Here is a 15715-nt window from a genome sequence, read left to right as displayed (position 1 = left end):
TCTATTCTGCTGTTGAGGATTATTCCTTGTAATACTGATGGAATAGAGATTTAAGATGTTTTTCTGGACACAGTATGGAGAGCAGTGGAGAGTCTCACAGACGATCTACCCGCAGCACTAATAGTGGCCGTGGTCTAAGTCTGGCAGTCAGACTGCAGCAGCAAAGATCAAGGCCAAGGCTGTGGCTCTCTCACGCGCCCATTAAGTGCGCAGGAAAGGGCAGAGAAGAGATTACATGATGCTTTAGAAGAGCAAGTGGCAAAGAGTCAAAAGGCAGCAGCAAGGCGTAGATATTTAAATAGTCCACAGCCTGCTCAAGATTCTGATTTAGCAGAACCAAGGCCTTCTACCAGTTTGTTAGTGTTTAGAGAATTATCTCCACCTTTGGAAAGAGAGCAGGTAGGGGAATAGGAGCAGAGTCTATCTCCTTCATCTGCGGTGGCACCTCAACCAGAGAGTCAGGCTGCTGGACAGGAAGTTGAGATGCCTGTGATTGTGCAGCAGTGGATTGCTGAGGCAGTGCAGCAGGGCTTTGCAGCTGGTCCTAAAGATCACAGCGAAAGAATGTGGAGGTGGTTAAGCCACAGAGTTCTGCTGAACAGAGACCAGCTAGGTCACAGCCAAAATGGGAATCTGAGGTCTCAGTTTCCTCTTCAGAGTCAGGGAGCTCATTAGCAGGTGTTTCTGAGCGGTGGGATCAGGAATTTTCTGAGGAAGAAGGTCTGTTACCGAAACAGCCTGTATTCAAGGGGTTGTTTAGACCACAACTTTTTAAGGCTTTGCTCATGAAGGCTAAGGTCACCATGAAGGCTAAGGTCACTTCAGAAGAGATGGGGGTTAGATCAGAACAGGATCCAGCAGATTTACTGTTTTCAGAACCGGTTGCAGAAACTGATATTATAGCAGCTCCCCAGATGTTTCTAGACATCATTAGGAAACAGTGGGATACGCCAGGAACTCATACCAGCTCCTCTTCTTATGAAAGGAGATTTTATAACACCATACCCGTTCTCATGGAGCTCCTGAATATTCCAGATGTGGATGAACCGGTGCTAGCATTGTCCTCTTCCTCAGCTACCTTAGCCGAGCCAGAAGAGGTGCTAAAACCGGATGACCATAAGTTAGAGTAGGCTCTTAAGAGGGCTCACCAGGCGGCGGCCTGGGGGATCAAAGTAGCCACAGCAGCGTCCTTCTTCACCAGGGCATCGCTGTTGTGGCTTAAACAGATGCAGGATAGGGTACCGGTTTCAGATCTCAGAGCTCATCAGGATTTCAATAAGATAGTGGAGGCAGCGGAGTATACAGCTGATGCCACACTACATTCAGCAAAATTTGGAGCGCGAGCCATCGCTTCTACGGTGACGGCTAGGAGGCTCTTATCATTAATGAATTGGCAGGCAGATTCCAAGTGTAGATGGCGCTTGGCCTCTGTTCCTTTTAAAGGGTCCAAGTTATTTGGGTCAGCTTTAGATCCCTTTTTATCTGAACCAAAGGACAGGAAGAAGGTTCTTCCAGCTTTATCACGAAAGGCGGACACCCGATCTACTTCGCAGGATCGGAGGTCTTATTTTCGTCCCTATGGGGGAGCAGGTTTCTATAAAGGTCAGAGACGGTTTTATTTATTTATTTATTATTTATTAGTCCAATTTATTTGCCGCCCTTCTCCGTAGACTCAGGGCGGTTTACAATGCATTATACTAATAACCTGAATACTTTTTTGTATATACCTGCTTATTAGGGCTTTCGGCCCCCCTTAAATGGTGTTGTTCTATACAAAGTTGGCTTATTGCCCCCACAATCCGGGACCTCAATTTACCTACCTCGAAAGGATGGAAGACTGAGTCAACCTTGAGCCTGGTGAGATTCGAACTTGCACTTAATTGCAAGCAGCTGGCAGCTAAGTGCTAGCACTTAACAGCACTTTAGTCCGCTGCACCACCGAGGCTCTTGGTTTTACCAAGGCCAGGGCAGTCAGGCGGGGCAGTTCCATCAGTCGGGGATGGGACAATCAGATAGGAACAGAGCAGCTCAGCCCAAGCATTCTTTTCGTGGAGGGAATTCACGTTTCTTTCGCAGATCCCGTTGACTGGAGGCTCGAAGCTCCCATTGGTGGCCAGCTAGGCCTTTTTGCAAATCAGTGGGAGAAATCCACCACAGATGCATGGGTAAGGGGGACCATCACTTCAGGTCTAGCTCTAGAATTTCTTGCGGTTCCCCCAAGGGTTTTTGTCCATTGCCCAAAGTCAAGAGATGTAACAAAGAGAAGTATATGGAAACAGCCATTCAGCATCTGATAGACATAGCAGCAATGGAGCCCATTCCCTTATCAGAACAGGGGAAGGGTTATTACTCAATGCTGTTTGTCATACAAAAACCCTCGGGGGGACTTCGACCAATTCTAAACCTGAAGGGCCTAAACAAGTTCTTGAGGTATCGGAGGTTCAAGATGCGCTCCCTCCGGTCAATTTTGGCAAATGTTCGGAGGGGTGACTTCTTGACCTCCATCGACCTCACAGATGCATATCTGCACATTCCGATTCATCGGGAGTACAGACAGTATCTGAAGTTTTATTATGACAGCCGACATCTCCAATACCAAGCGCTTCCATTCGGCCTAGCTTCTGCTCCCAGGGTCTTCACAAAGATCCTGGCGGATTTGGGGAAGGTACTCAGGTCCAAGCCGATTCGTCTCCAGGCTTACCTGGATGACATTTTGGTGCAGTCAACATCTCTAGCTCGGACAGAGTCGGATCTGAATACCACGGTCCAATGGCTGCAGGCTCACGGTTTCTCTATAAATATAGAGAAGAGCCATTTTCTCCTGACAAATTACCTCATTCACCTAGGGGCGGTTATAGACACGATTCAGTGCCAGGTGTTCCTGTCTCCGGATAGGTTGGAGGACATCAAGAGTTTGACCAGACAGGTGATGGCTGCACCCGGAGTGACTTTAGCACAGCTCTGTACCCTGTTAGGCAAGATGATTTCGTGCATAGAGATTGTGCCTTGGGTGAGATTTCACGCCAGGCCTCTGCAATGGTTCATGTTACCGTTTGAGAAGTCAGGAAGGGCAACGTTGCGGACCAAGGTCAGGATTCCGGGATTGGTCAGAGCATCCCTGAGCTGGTGGATGTCCGGTGGCTGTCATACGGATGTTACTTCCTAGTACAGGAGAGAGTCACAGTGACCACAGACGCCAGTTTAGTAGGATGGGGGGCTCATTGCCAGCATCAGATGGTGCAGGGTGTTTGGTCACGGGTGGAGGCACAGAAGTGCATCGATTGGCTAGAGCTGAGAGCAGCACGCTTGGCAATCAGGCACTTCAGGCCCTACCTCTTCAACTGCCATGTACTCCTTGTGACAGACAACATTACAGTAAAAGCCCATGTAAACAGGCAGGAGGGTACCCGATCCCAGACTCTCATGAAGGAGGCAGAGAGGCTCTGTCGTTGGGTGGAGCAAAATTTGAGGTCCATCAAAGCAGAACATTTGGCCGGACAGGACAACACGTGGGCGGATTGGCTAAGCAGGGAGGCCTTAGATCAGTCGGAGTGGCGGCTGGACACGACATTATTCCAGGAGATTGTGAAATGTTTCAGTCAGCTGACCATTGACCTCTTTGCCTCACGGGCGAATGCCCAGCTACCCCAGTTTTTTGTTTGGTTCCCATGTCAGGGAGCGGAAGGAGTAGATGCTTTTCATTGCCCTTGGCCCGAGGGCCTGTTATATGCCTTTCCCCCTCTGACACTGCTTCTGAAGGTCATCAGTCGGATTCTTCACTTCAGGGCAGAGCTCATCCTGATCGCTCCTCATTGGCCATGGCGACCGTGGTTTGCGGATCTGGTGAGTCTATCGGTCGCACCGCCCTGGAAGATCCCGCCCGACAGGGTCTGCCTCTCTCAGGGACCCATTTGTCACGCAGATCCGCAATGGCTTCATTTAACCGTGTGGAGGTTGAGCAGCGATTGCTTGAAGGGAGAAATTTCACCGCAAGTGTGATAGAGACTATGCAGGCTGCCAGGCGCCCGTTGACGGCACGCATTTATAACTCCACCTGGCGAACATTCTGTTTGTGGTGCTCAGGGCGGAGGATTCAAGCGACCAAGGCAACAGTGCAGCAGCTTCTGGAGTTTCTGCAAGCTGGGTTGGAGAAAGGGTTATCACCAGCAACCCTTCGTAGGCAAGTGGCTGCTTTAGCTTCAGTTTTATCGTGTGGGAGGAGAATTTCTGTTGCTCAACATCCTGATGTAAGGATTTTCCTCAGGGGGGCGACTAACTTGAGACCAGCGGTGGTACACCGTTATCCCACCTGGGATCTCCAGAAGTTGTTACAGGCCTTGTCTACTACACCTTTTGAACCGCTTAGGCAGGTCCACCTCAGTTTCTTAACGTATAAGACTCTTTTCCTTGTGGCCATTATATCGGCCAGATGCCGATTTCAGAGCTTGCGGCTCTCTCTGTGAGGGAAGACTTGTGTATCTTTCATGCGGATAGAGTTGTTCTACGTTTAGATCCGGCCTTCGTGACCAAAATTAATTTGTGGTTCCATCGGGCACAAGAATTGGTACTTTTTGCCCGAATCCATTTCACCCCAGGGAAAAGCTCTGGCATAAGCTGGATGTGAGACAAGCATTAAAGATTTACATTAAGAGGACAAGGTCGTTTAGGAGATCGGAGGCCTTATTTGTATCCTTCTTACCAGCTACAATGGGGCTGAAGCTTACCAGCTCAGCAGTGGGCAGATTGATCAGGGCTACCATTGCCAGATCTTATGAAGCTCAGTCACTGCCTCGGCCCAGGGGATAAACGCTCATTCAACTCGCAGTACGGCTACCAGCGCAGCCTGGGCAACTAGAGCATCAGTGGAAGAGATCTGCAGAGCAGCAACGTGGTCATCTCCCTCCCCGTTCATCCGACACTATCGGATTGATGCTTATGCCTTGGCAGAGGCTGCATTTGGACAGAGGGTTCTGCAACATGTGTTAGAGACGTCCGGATTAGAGGACCAGACTTCTTCCCACCCTTGAGGACTGTTGGCTTTGGTAAGTCCCATGCCTGGGGTCTCGAGTTCCTAGCTGGAAAATGGGTGTTGGTCCTACCTGAGACACCCTTTTTCGGCAGGAACGAGATACTCCAACACCACCCTGATTTGGGGGTCTGGTCTTGGAGGTGTCCTTGGGGTGTCATTGCAGGTGCAGTATCCTGGAAACCTCGTGGGACATCGTTGAATCTGGGAGCGTGTGCAAAGGAGGTTAAGATTGAACTCAGTCCATAGAGCCAGAAGACAGAGTGATGCCCATGCCTGGAGTCTCTCATTCCTGCCGAAAAAGGGTGTATCAGGTAGGACCAGTATAGTATAGTATAGTATAGTATAGTATAGTATAGTATAGTATAGTATAGTATAGTATAGTATAGTATAGTATAGAATAGAATAGAATAGAATAGAATAGAATAGAATAGAATAGAATAGAATAGAATAGAATAGAATAGAATAGAATAGAATAGAATTTTTTTATTGCCCAAGTGTGATTGGACACACAAGGAATTTGTCTTGGTGCATATGCTCTCAGTGTACATAAAAGAAAAGATACGTTCATCAAGAATCGTAAGGTACAACACTTAATGATAGTCATAGGGTACAGATAAGCAATCAGGAACAATATCAATATAAATCGTAAGGATACAAGCAACAAAGTTAGTCATATAGTCATAAGGAGATGGGTGGTGGGAACGATGAGAAGATTAATAATAGTGCAGACTTAGTAAATGGTTTGACAGTGTTCAGGGAATTATTTATTTGGCAGAGTGATGGGGTTCGGGAAAAAAATGTTCTTGTGTCTAGTTGTTCTGGTGTGCAGTGCTCTATAGCCTCATTTTGAGAGTAGGAGTTGAAACAGTTTATGTCCAGGATGTGAGGGGTCTGTAAATATTTTCACAGCCCTCTTTTTGACTCGTGTAGTATACAGGTCCTCAATGGAAGGCAGATTGGTAGCCATTGTTTTTTCTGCCGTTCTAATTATCCTCTGAAGTCTGTGTCTGTCGTGTTGGGTTGCAGAACCTAACCAGACAGTTATAGAGGTGCAGATGACAGACTCAATAATTCCTCTGTAGAACTGTATCAGCAGCTCCTTGGGCAGTTTGAGCTTTTTGAGTTGGCGCAGAAAAGACATTCTTTGTTGTGCTTTTTTGATGACGTTTTTGATGTTAGCTGTCCATTTTAGATCTTGCGATATGGTAGAACCTAGAAATTTGAAGTCTCTACTGTTGATACTGTGTTGTCTAGTATTGTGAGAGATGGTAGTATGGGAGGGTTTCTCCTAAAGTCTACCACCATTTATACAGTTTTGAGTGTGTTCAGTTCCAGATTGTTCCAGTCGCACCACAAGGCTAGTTGTTCAACCTCCCATCTGTATGCGGATTCATCATTGTCTCGAATGAGACTGATCACTGTTGTGTCATCTGCGAACTTCAGCAGTTTAACAGATGGATCGTTAGAGACGCAGTCATTGATATACAGAGAGAAGAGAAGCGGGGAGAGCACACAGCCTTGGGGGGCCCTGTGCTAATTGTACAGGTATCTGATGTGATTCTGCTTAGCTTCACCTGCTGCTTCCTGTTTGTTAGGAAGGTTATGATCCACTTACAAGTGTGTTCGGGTACCTGTAGCTGGTTTAGCTTAGTTAGAAGTGTGTCTGGAATGATGGTATTGAATGCTGAACTAAGGTCTACAAAGAGGACCCTTGCATAGGTCTTTGGAGATTCAAGATGTTGTAGGATGTAGTGCAGAGCCATATTAACAGCATCATCTGTTGATCTATTTGCTCGGTATGCAAATTGCAAGGGGTCTAACAGCGGATCCATGATGGTTTTCAAGTGGGACAGCACTAGCCTTTCAAAGGTTTTCATGACTACAGATGTTAAAGCAACTGTCTGTAGTCATTCAGTTCCTTGATGGTGGGCTTCTTCGGCACTGGGATGATAGTAGAGCGTTTGAAGCAAGAAGGAACATAGCACATCTCTAGCGATTTATTGAAGATACGGGTGAAGATGGGGGCCAATTGGTCAGCACAGACTTTTAAGCAAGAAGGAGTTATCTGGGCCTGGAGCTTTTCCTGGCTTTTGTCTGTGAAATAGGTCTTGCACTTCCTTTTCTGTGATCACTAGGGGTTGTGAACCCAATGGGATGGGGTCAGTTGTAGGAGGCTTGGCTGTTGTTGGTGTGTCTGAGATGGGGGTTACGGAGATAGGTGGCTGTAGTTTCCTTTCAAACCTGCAGTAAAACACGTTCAGGTCATCTGCCAGTTGCTGATTTCCTTCAACCTGGGAAGGAGGTTTGCCGTAGCCGGTGATATTTTTAAGAGTTTTCCACATGTTTGCTGGTTCATTTGTTGAGAACTGATTCTTTAGCTTTTCAGAGTAGCTCTTTTTTGCTGCTCTGATCTCCCTTGTTAATACATTTCTGGCCTGATTGTACAGCATTTTAACAACTTTTCTGTAGGCTTCCTCTTTGGAACGACGTAGCTGCTTAAGTTTAGCTGTGAACTAAGATATGTTGTTACTGTATATTCGCAAGTTCCTGGTCGGTACACATAGGTCTTCACAGAAGCTGACATATGATATTACAGCAGGGGTGAAATCTAAAAATTTTCGCTACCGGTTCTGTGGGCGTGGCTTAATTGGTGGGTGTGGCTTGGTGGCCAGATGGGCGTGGCCAAGTCGACATCACTTCTTTGCCCATTTTTGACTTACAAAAAGAAGATATACCAATTATTTCATGCAATAAATTCTTAAATAATAAACGAAGTACACAAAACAATAAGAGGTACACAAATACTTATATAAGAGCAATAAAAGTGTTGTCTTCAATGTCGCTTCTTGCACCAATGATAATAATGACCTACAAGGAGATATAACATGATATACAAATTTAACCATTTAATACGTAAATAAGAATAACAGAAGTACACAAAACAATAAAAAAACAATAAAAGAGGTACATAAATATTTACATAAAACTGTTAGTCGTCTTTAGCTTTAAGATGTTTCCACATAGCTATTTCAGTGGCACTCTCCTCACTTCCACTTTTCTTGTACTTGATGTGCGGATCATTGGCTGAGCGATGGTGTTCTCTGAACCATTTTTTCACTGCAGGAATAGGGTCCCATTTTGGAAGAGGTAGTCCGGTAACGTTGATGGTCATGAGGTTGGTTAGATTGGAAACGGCTGGGAGACTTCTGCTCTCTGAACGTATCAGGTTAATTTTCGAAAAACCCTTTCTGCTTCTGCAGAACTCACTGCAATTGTTCTGACAATATCTTTTGCTTTTTTGATACTATCAGGAATTGCATACCTCTTCAAATCTTTTAAGACATTTTCCACAAAATCTCTATAGTTGTTGATGTCAGTGTTGTAGTTGAAAATGTCACTAAATGTGTGCAGTTGTTCTTCAGTTGCTGCCCATGGAACGACTATTTCCTCAAAAATCCCAGTACTCTGGCACCAAAAATTGTAGAAACTGTAGTTTATTTATGGTGTCTTGCAGTTGATTCCCAGTTTTTAAATGCTCACAGTCCATCAGTCATTTCTGCAAATTTTTGATGATACTTTGTAAAAGTCTTTCTTGATGAAGACCAACAAATCGATGGTTTTCTATGAAGTTTATATTCCTGAAGGTTTCTGAGGTAATTAGTCCTTCAACTTTTCTTTCGTATGGGCCCTTTCCCTTTGTTAGCAGTTCAAATGCCTTTATTGATCTTCTCACCAAAGCTTTTTCAGCTTTTATTATGTCCGTATTGCGTGCTTGCAGTGCAGTTGAAAGAAGTGAAATTTCCTCCAAAATGTCTATCATCAACGCCAAATCGTTTAAGAAATATTTATTTTCCAGACGGGCAGCCATACCTGAATATTTTGCATTCCCATGAAAATATTGATGTAGCACAGGATAAGCATGCCACACAGTTATGGTTGCCCATAAACTACAGGTAACCCGTCTTGGCCCAAAAACTCGACCAATCCTTATGATTTTAATTTCAAGTTCTTCAGATATTTCGTCAAGTTCAATTCAGTTTTTATTGGACAGCTGGAAAATAGAGCATATCTTATCAATAAATTTTTTAAAATGATTTACTTGTTTTATTTCCTTTTTGGCGTCATCTAAAACAAGTTGGAGGCGATGGTTCAAGCAGTGCCATATGATAATGTTTGGAAACTCATTTGCTATTCTGGTGCTCACTCCAGATTTTCTCCCAAGCATAACGCTGGCACCATCAGAGCAGAACGCTATCAAATTTTTTTGTAGGTAATCCCAGGTAAAGTCAACCTTATCTAAACTTTCAAAAACTGCAGAACATATTGTCTCTGCATCTTGTTTCTTCAATTCAACAAGCTCGACAAAAATAGTTGGTGGGTCCTCTGAGTCCTCAACTTTTAAGAAAACTATCAGAACTGGTTTGCAGGATACTGTTGAGGCTTCATCAATGATCAGACATATCTTCAGATTCCGTGCAATGATGCTGGAAAACATTTGGGTTTTAATTTCGTTTGCAATGCATTCAAATATTTTCACAACTATTGGCCTTGAATGCAATCCTACTCCCAGATCTACTTCATTTTCAGTTTGTAATTCTATCAATTCCTCTATGCTTGAAATTGGTCTGCATACTTTTGCCAGGCTGTAAACAGTTTTGAACATTTTAGAAGTGGTGCCAAATTGCCTTTCAGAAATCTTGTCCATTGCTTTTGTTATGGCTTCTTGCTCAGCTTGTTTTAAGTTGTCTCTACAATTGGTGTGCGATTTTGATATGAAATTTTCTCTCATTTTCTTCCAGAGAGACGCCTGGTGCACTTCCTTGTTTTTCCCAGCCGCCTCAATCTTGAAAAGCTTCCATTGTTTGGACACATGAATACAGCTCTCCATTGTGAAGCAATGTTTCGCACAGTATGTACAACCCAGTTTCTTGTTTGAAACTTCCAACCCGTCATACTTCTCTTGGAAGTAGCTGTACTGTTGCATGGTCCAGCAGTCTGGAAGAATGCTTCCGATTTCAGGTGCGGCGGGTGACTGTATACTTGATTTGCTGCTTTCTCCGGTTTCAGGTGGTGGTGCTTGTGGCGCGGGGGATGGTTTTTGTTTCACGTCTGCTGGTAGTTGTGATAAAAACAGCTGTGCTAGACCCAAAATGGCCCCTGCAGCAAGCAGGAACCTCACACAGCCTCAAAAAGCCCAAAAAACAACTTTCATACTTTTTCCACACAAAATGCCACATACAGCTTTGTGAGATTTTGTGTGTTTGTGTAGTTAGAGTGAAACACTACAGTAACACACAAAATCTCAGAAAGCTGCACAAATTTTATATTTTATTTTATTTTATTTTTTTATTTTATTATTTTTTGATAAAAGCAGCTAAATTTAAAACTTCCTAAACTTTAAATGGCTAGATCAAAAAAACAACAACAACTAAAAAACACCCCAATTAACTATTTTTTTTATAGCTCCCAAAGGGAAAAAAAACCTTACCCAATTGAAGGGACAAGGCAGGCAGGCAGGCAGATAGAGCTGCTCACCGATGAGCTTGATTGCAGGCAGGGAGATTCAGTTGCTTGCTGATGCAATGGATTGCAGGGATTGCAGCAAACGAAGTAAGGCAGGCATTGCAACTAGTGGCTCGGGATTCAGTCCGAAGAGCGAAGGTAAGCAAGCTGGAGGCTGGGGGGGAAGGTGGGTGATTAGCTAGGCAGTTTAGCCAGGCCAGGCAGGCAAGCACGGGGACCCGGGACCAGGGGGCTAGCACGAGGCCCGCAAACGATCCCCGGTGGCTACGTAAGCCCGGGGATGGGGGGGGCGGCACGCTAGGCTGCAACTGGCAATGCTTACTTTTTTGAGCGAGCAGCAGTCAGCAAGGCAAGGTCCAAGTGGCCAGGTGAACTTCTGGGTGAAGTAGCTGGGCTGCATAGGAAGGGGAACTTATATAGGCCGGGGGTGGGGTGGATGGGCTGGAAGGAAGTGCTGAGCGGCAGGAAAAGCGAGCGAGCGACAAACTGCCAAGTGGGCAAGCAGGTGACTGGGCAATTGGGTGGGCATGAGTGGGGGGACCAGGGATTTTTGTTACCAGTTCTCCGAACTGCCAGCCACGATCGCTACCACATCGCCCGATCCGGTCCGAACCAGGAGCATTTCACCCCTGTGTTACAGTATCTGTGAGTTCATCCAGGTCTGCAGAGGTATCTTCAAAAATATTCCAATCAGTGCAGTCAAAGCAAGCCTGTAGCTTTAACTTTGCCTCCTCAGTCCAAGTCTTCACTGATTTAATTGTTGGTTTTGTGGTTTTAAGTCTTTGCCTGTAAGCAGGTACAATATGAATCATGCAATGATCAGAGTGTCCTACAGCTGCATGTGGTAAAGACCGGTAAGCATCTTTTAGTGTTGTGTAGCAAAGGTCTAAGGTATTCTTGCCTCTAATGGGACAGTTGACATGCTGAAAGTATTTTGATAGCTCTTTCCTTAAATTTGCCTTGTTTAGATCTCCCAAAATAATGGCTAGCGAATCGGGTATTTGGCTTCAGCCTCCATAATTTGGTCAGCTACAGTTCGTAATGCCTTGTTTACAAAGGCTTGTGGTGGGACATAAACAGCAATTAGAAGAAATGAGGAAAATTCACGAGGCGAATAGTATGGTTTGCAGTTGATAATTAATGTCTCTAGGTTTTCGTCACAGAATTTATATATTATAGTTATATCCCGAGACCAGCTGTTGTTGATATATAAGTATAAGCCTCCTCCCTTTTTTTACCAGATGTTTCTGCAATTCTGTCTGATTGTTGAATCTGAAACCCTGGGATATACAGGCTGCTATCTTCAACTGATTCATTTCACCAGGTTTTAGAGAAGCATAGGGCTGCTGAATTGTAAAAATCAGAATTGTATCTGTTTAAAAGGAGTATTTCATCCATCTTATTAGCAAGTGAACGTACGTTGGTTAGGAAAATTGAAGGCAGAGGAGTTTTATTTCTCCTATTCCTTAATCTGTTTAAAATTCCCATCCTTTTATCTCTCTTTCTCTGCTTCCTCCGTTCGGTTTTTTTGGTAATCCATGGCTCCGGGGAAATTGCTTCTTCCTGTGTTAGAATCTCCTCCGTGTTTGTAAAGGGGGGGGGTGAGATCACAGAAAGCTGCTCCTTAAAGAAATGTTGCTTAATTTTTAGCAGATGGTCTCGTGTGTAAGAAATCCATAGTACGTTGCAGAGAATAATTAAAAATAAACCACTAGAAAGCATTTCACCGAGGTCGCCTTTGGCAGCGCCATTTTGGAAAAATAGGTCTCTTGCATGAGCAGGGGGTTGGACTAGATGACCTCCAAAGTCCCTTCCAACTCTGTTACTGTTACTAAGTTGGTTCGCCACCAGCTACTGATGGACCCAGATTGGTTTCAGAAGGAACTGGGGGTTATAACTGCAAATCTGTTGCATAGTCTTGCCGAACTCTTAGTCACTGCTTGGAAGGCTGAGGCTCTGGATAGGATTGCTCCTGTGCGGCCTCTCCTGACCCATAGACCTCTCCTTCCTCCCCCATGATACACGAAGGAATTGGGAGGGATGGTGGAAGACAAGTGATGAACTCGATTGAACACTGGTAAAAGCTGCTGTTAAAGGCTACCCCGTGGCAATTTGGGCAGCAAAGCCCTAATGCACTAATTGTGTCTGCAGATAATCAGCCAGTGACCCTCTTGAAGGTGAGCTGTCTTCTCCTGGGGAAGGAGCATACAGAGGTCCACCAGAAGGGGCATGCAAAAGAATTTGCTGATTTTCTGGAAGACAAAAATCACTCGGCTTCGTTCTCAGATGCTGGCGTGGTTGCTGGTCTGGGGGAGGCCATTTCTGTTCTTGGATGGGTGGGGGCACAATCAGACGGACCCAGTGCGTAATCTGGGGGTTCTTCTGGACTTATGACTCCAGCTCAAGGAGCCCATGGCAGTTATGGCTAGGAGGGCCTTTGGGCAACTGCAGGTTGTACACCAGTTACTCCCATTGCTGGACCAACAATCCCTGCTTACAGTCACTCATGCCCTAGTTACCTCCTGTCTTGACCATTACAAAGCACTCTACATGGGCCTGCCCTTGAAAAGCATCTGGAAGCTCCAGTTGGTTCCTATATAATTGGCCTGCAGAAGGGGCATTGGCTGCTGATTTGTTTCTGGGTACAATTCAAGATGCTGGTTGTCACCTTTAAAACCCTACATGGCTTGAGAGCAGGTTAGCTGAAGGACCATCTCTTCCCAGTTACAACCACCCGACCCACCAGAAGAGGGAGGCTGGAAGTTCCCCCTCCTGAGGAGGTCCATCTGGCGGGACCCAGAAAAAGTGCCTTCTCCTTGGTGGCTCCCCCGCTTTGGAACATCATCCCCATGGAGAGTAGGCTGGCCTCCACTTTGACATTTTCTGGCAAGACTGGGGAACCCTGAATGGTGGGAAGAAGCCCATCAAGTGGCTTGTTTGATTGCTTGTTGTTGCCAGGAGTGTGGGTGGGGGTTAGTTTTTACTCTTTTTATATGAGGTATTTTGTTGTTTGCAAGTCACCTAGAGTCACTGATTCTAGAGCCATATACATTTTCTAAATAAATAAATAAAATGTTTTTAAAAATAATGTTCTGAATTGTGAGCCACTGAGATGGGCCATTATTGAAATCAAATCAAATCAAATCAAATCAATCAATCAAGGTATCCCCTGAAAGCTTCCTGAGTGCCAGAGAACTAGGGGATGGCCATAGTGACCCCGATTTTAAAATTTAGAAACTAGAGACTGGCCAGCTCCAGGGAACTAGTATGGATGGATGTAGAAGAGCATAACTGGCACTGGAGGAAGAAGGAGGAAGGGTTGCTTTAATCTTGCCTTAAGAGTGAGTCTTTGGGGCGAGAAGTGGTCAAGAGATCAGGGAGTTTTTGTTCCTCTTACCAAAGGTTATCCAGTGAAGAAGACCCTTCTTCACTCGGTATATAATTGATCTGTGGAAGTCTTCCCCACAAGACCCACTGAAGGCCACTAATGGGGATTCCTCAAGAGGACAAGTCTATCAAGGCCTATTAAGGCAATGATGTTTTATGGAACCATGGGGTCAGAGGAGGTTCTCCTGGTCCAACCCATCCTCCAGGGCACCTGAGGGATCTTCTTTTCCTAAGAGTCTCTACCCATCCAGCTAGATTGAGCTGAATGGACATGCTGCAGATCCCACATCAGCCAAAGAGTGTTGGCTGGTGGGGACCAGAAGATGAGCCTTTTCACAATGGCCCCTGTTCTGTGGAGCATTCTCCTCTCTGGAGATCGAAATGGCCCCCACTTAGCCCTTCATAAGGCCCTAAAAACCTGGCTGTGTTCCTGGGCCGGGGGGAAGGAGGGTGGGCTGAACATAGCTCCAGGACCTCAGCACCTTTTCTTTATTGCAGCAACCAGAACTGGATGCAGCATTCCAACTGTGGCCTCACAACCGCAGTATAAAGCGGCATGATTGCTTCTCGTAATCTTGATGCTATCCCTCTGTTGATGCAGCCCAGGACTGCCTTGGCTTTTTTGGCAGCTGCAGCACACTGCTGGTTCATACTAAGTGCTGATGCCTCAGAACACCTAGATCCCTCCCATAAGCACTCATGCTCGGGAATGCCGTGTCCAGTTCGGGACCACACAATACCAGAAAGGCCACTGGGGAACTGAAAGAGTGCAGAGAAGAGTGATGAAGACGGTGAGGGACCTGAGGCTAAGTCCTAGGAAGAGTAGTTCAAAGAACTTGCTCGTGTTAACGTAAGAAAGAGACGGCTGGGGTGAGATACAGCAGCCTTCTTTCAAGACCCGAGGGGCCTGTCGCAGGGCAGGACAAGGAACAACAGGTGGAAGCTTTACGGACTGTAGGGAGACCCAGGTGATAAAGTGGTGGAGTTTCCTGACCCAGAGGGCTCTTTCGCAGTGGGGCAGGCTGCCTCCTGGAAAGATGGCAGATTTCAAGCAAGGGTTGGCAGCCACCTGACTGGAGCCGTCTGAGGATTCCTGCCCTCGGTCCCTTCTAAAATCCCTTCCAACCCCATGATTCCACATGCTCCCCCTCCCTTCTTTCTTTCTTTCTTTCTTTCTTTCTTTCTTTCTTTCTTTCTTTCTTTCTTTCTTTCTTTTATTAGATTTTTATACCGCCCTTCTCCTACTGGGCTCAGGGCAGTGAACAGCCAAGACTAAAAACATCAGATACAAAATTTAAGATTAATTTTAAAAGAATTAAACAAGTTTTGGCCCAATATAAAATTTAAAACACCCAACTAAAATCAATTAGTAATTAAAAATGTCTAAGGCGGGGGGGTCGAACCAGCCCAGATTAATGAAATAAAAAAGTTTTAAGGGCACAGCGAAAAGAACAGAGGTCTGGGATCCTACGTATCTCCGGAGGCAGGTTGTTCCAAAGGACAGGTGCTGCCACAGAGAAGGCCCTCACCCTGGGGGTCGCCAGCCGACATTGCCTGGCCGACGGCACCCTGAGGAGTCCCTCTCTGTGGGAGCGTACTGGCCGGTGGGAGGCTAGTGGTGGCAGAAGGCGGTCCCGTAAGTACCCAGGCCACTTTCTCTCTCTTCTCCTCTGTTCATCCAATGAAATCATAATCTTTAGAATAATCATCAGCCTAACAATCATAGAAGAATTATTACAGTATATAGAAATTTGCAATTGGGGTTTTATAGAAATT

At 45.5% G+C, this 15715-nt stretch overlaps 1 protein-coding gene and 1 pseudogene across 16 annotated transcripts in view; one reads left to right on the top strand and one right to left on the bottom strand.

The window, feature by feature from the left end:
• The window catches only part of IQANK1 (IQ motif and ankyrin repeat containing 1), a 67268-nt gene that overhangs the window by 3779 nt on the left and 47774 nt on the right, over positions 1-15715 (top strand). The window lies entirely within an intron of this gene.
• LOC148115002 (E3 SUMO-protein ligase KIAA1586-like) lies at positions 9494-15080 on the bottom strand (annotated as a pseudogene).

The sequence above is a fragment of the Pantherophis guttatus genome, chromosome 3, assembly GCF_059756535.1.
Source record: "Pantherophis guttatus breed Tessera chromosome 3, ASM5975653v1, whole genome shotgun sequence".
Classification (NCBI taxonomy): domain Eukaryota; kingdom Metazoa; phylum Chordata; class Lepidosauria; order Squamata; family Colubridae; genus Pantherophis; species Pantherophis guttatus.
Note: the sequence above shows the minus strand (reverse complement) of the source record. Positions and strands in the feature narration are given on the sequence as shown.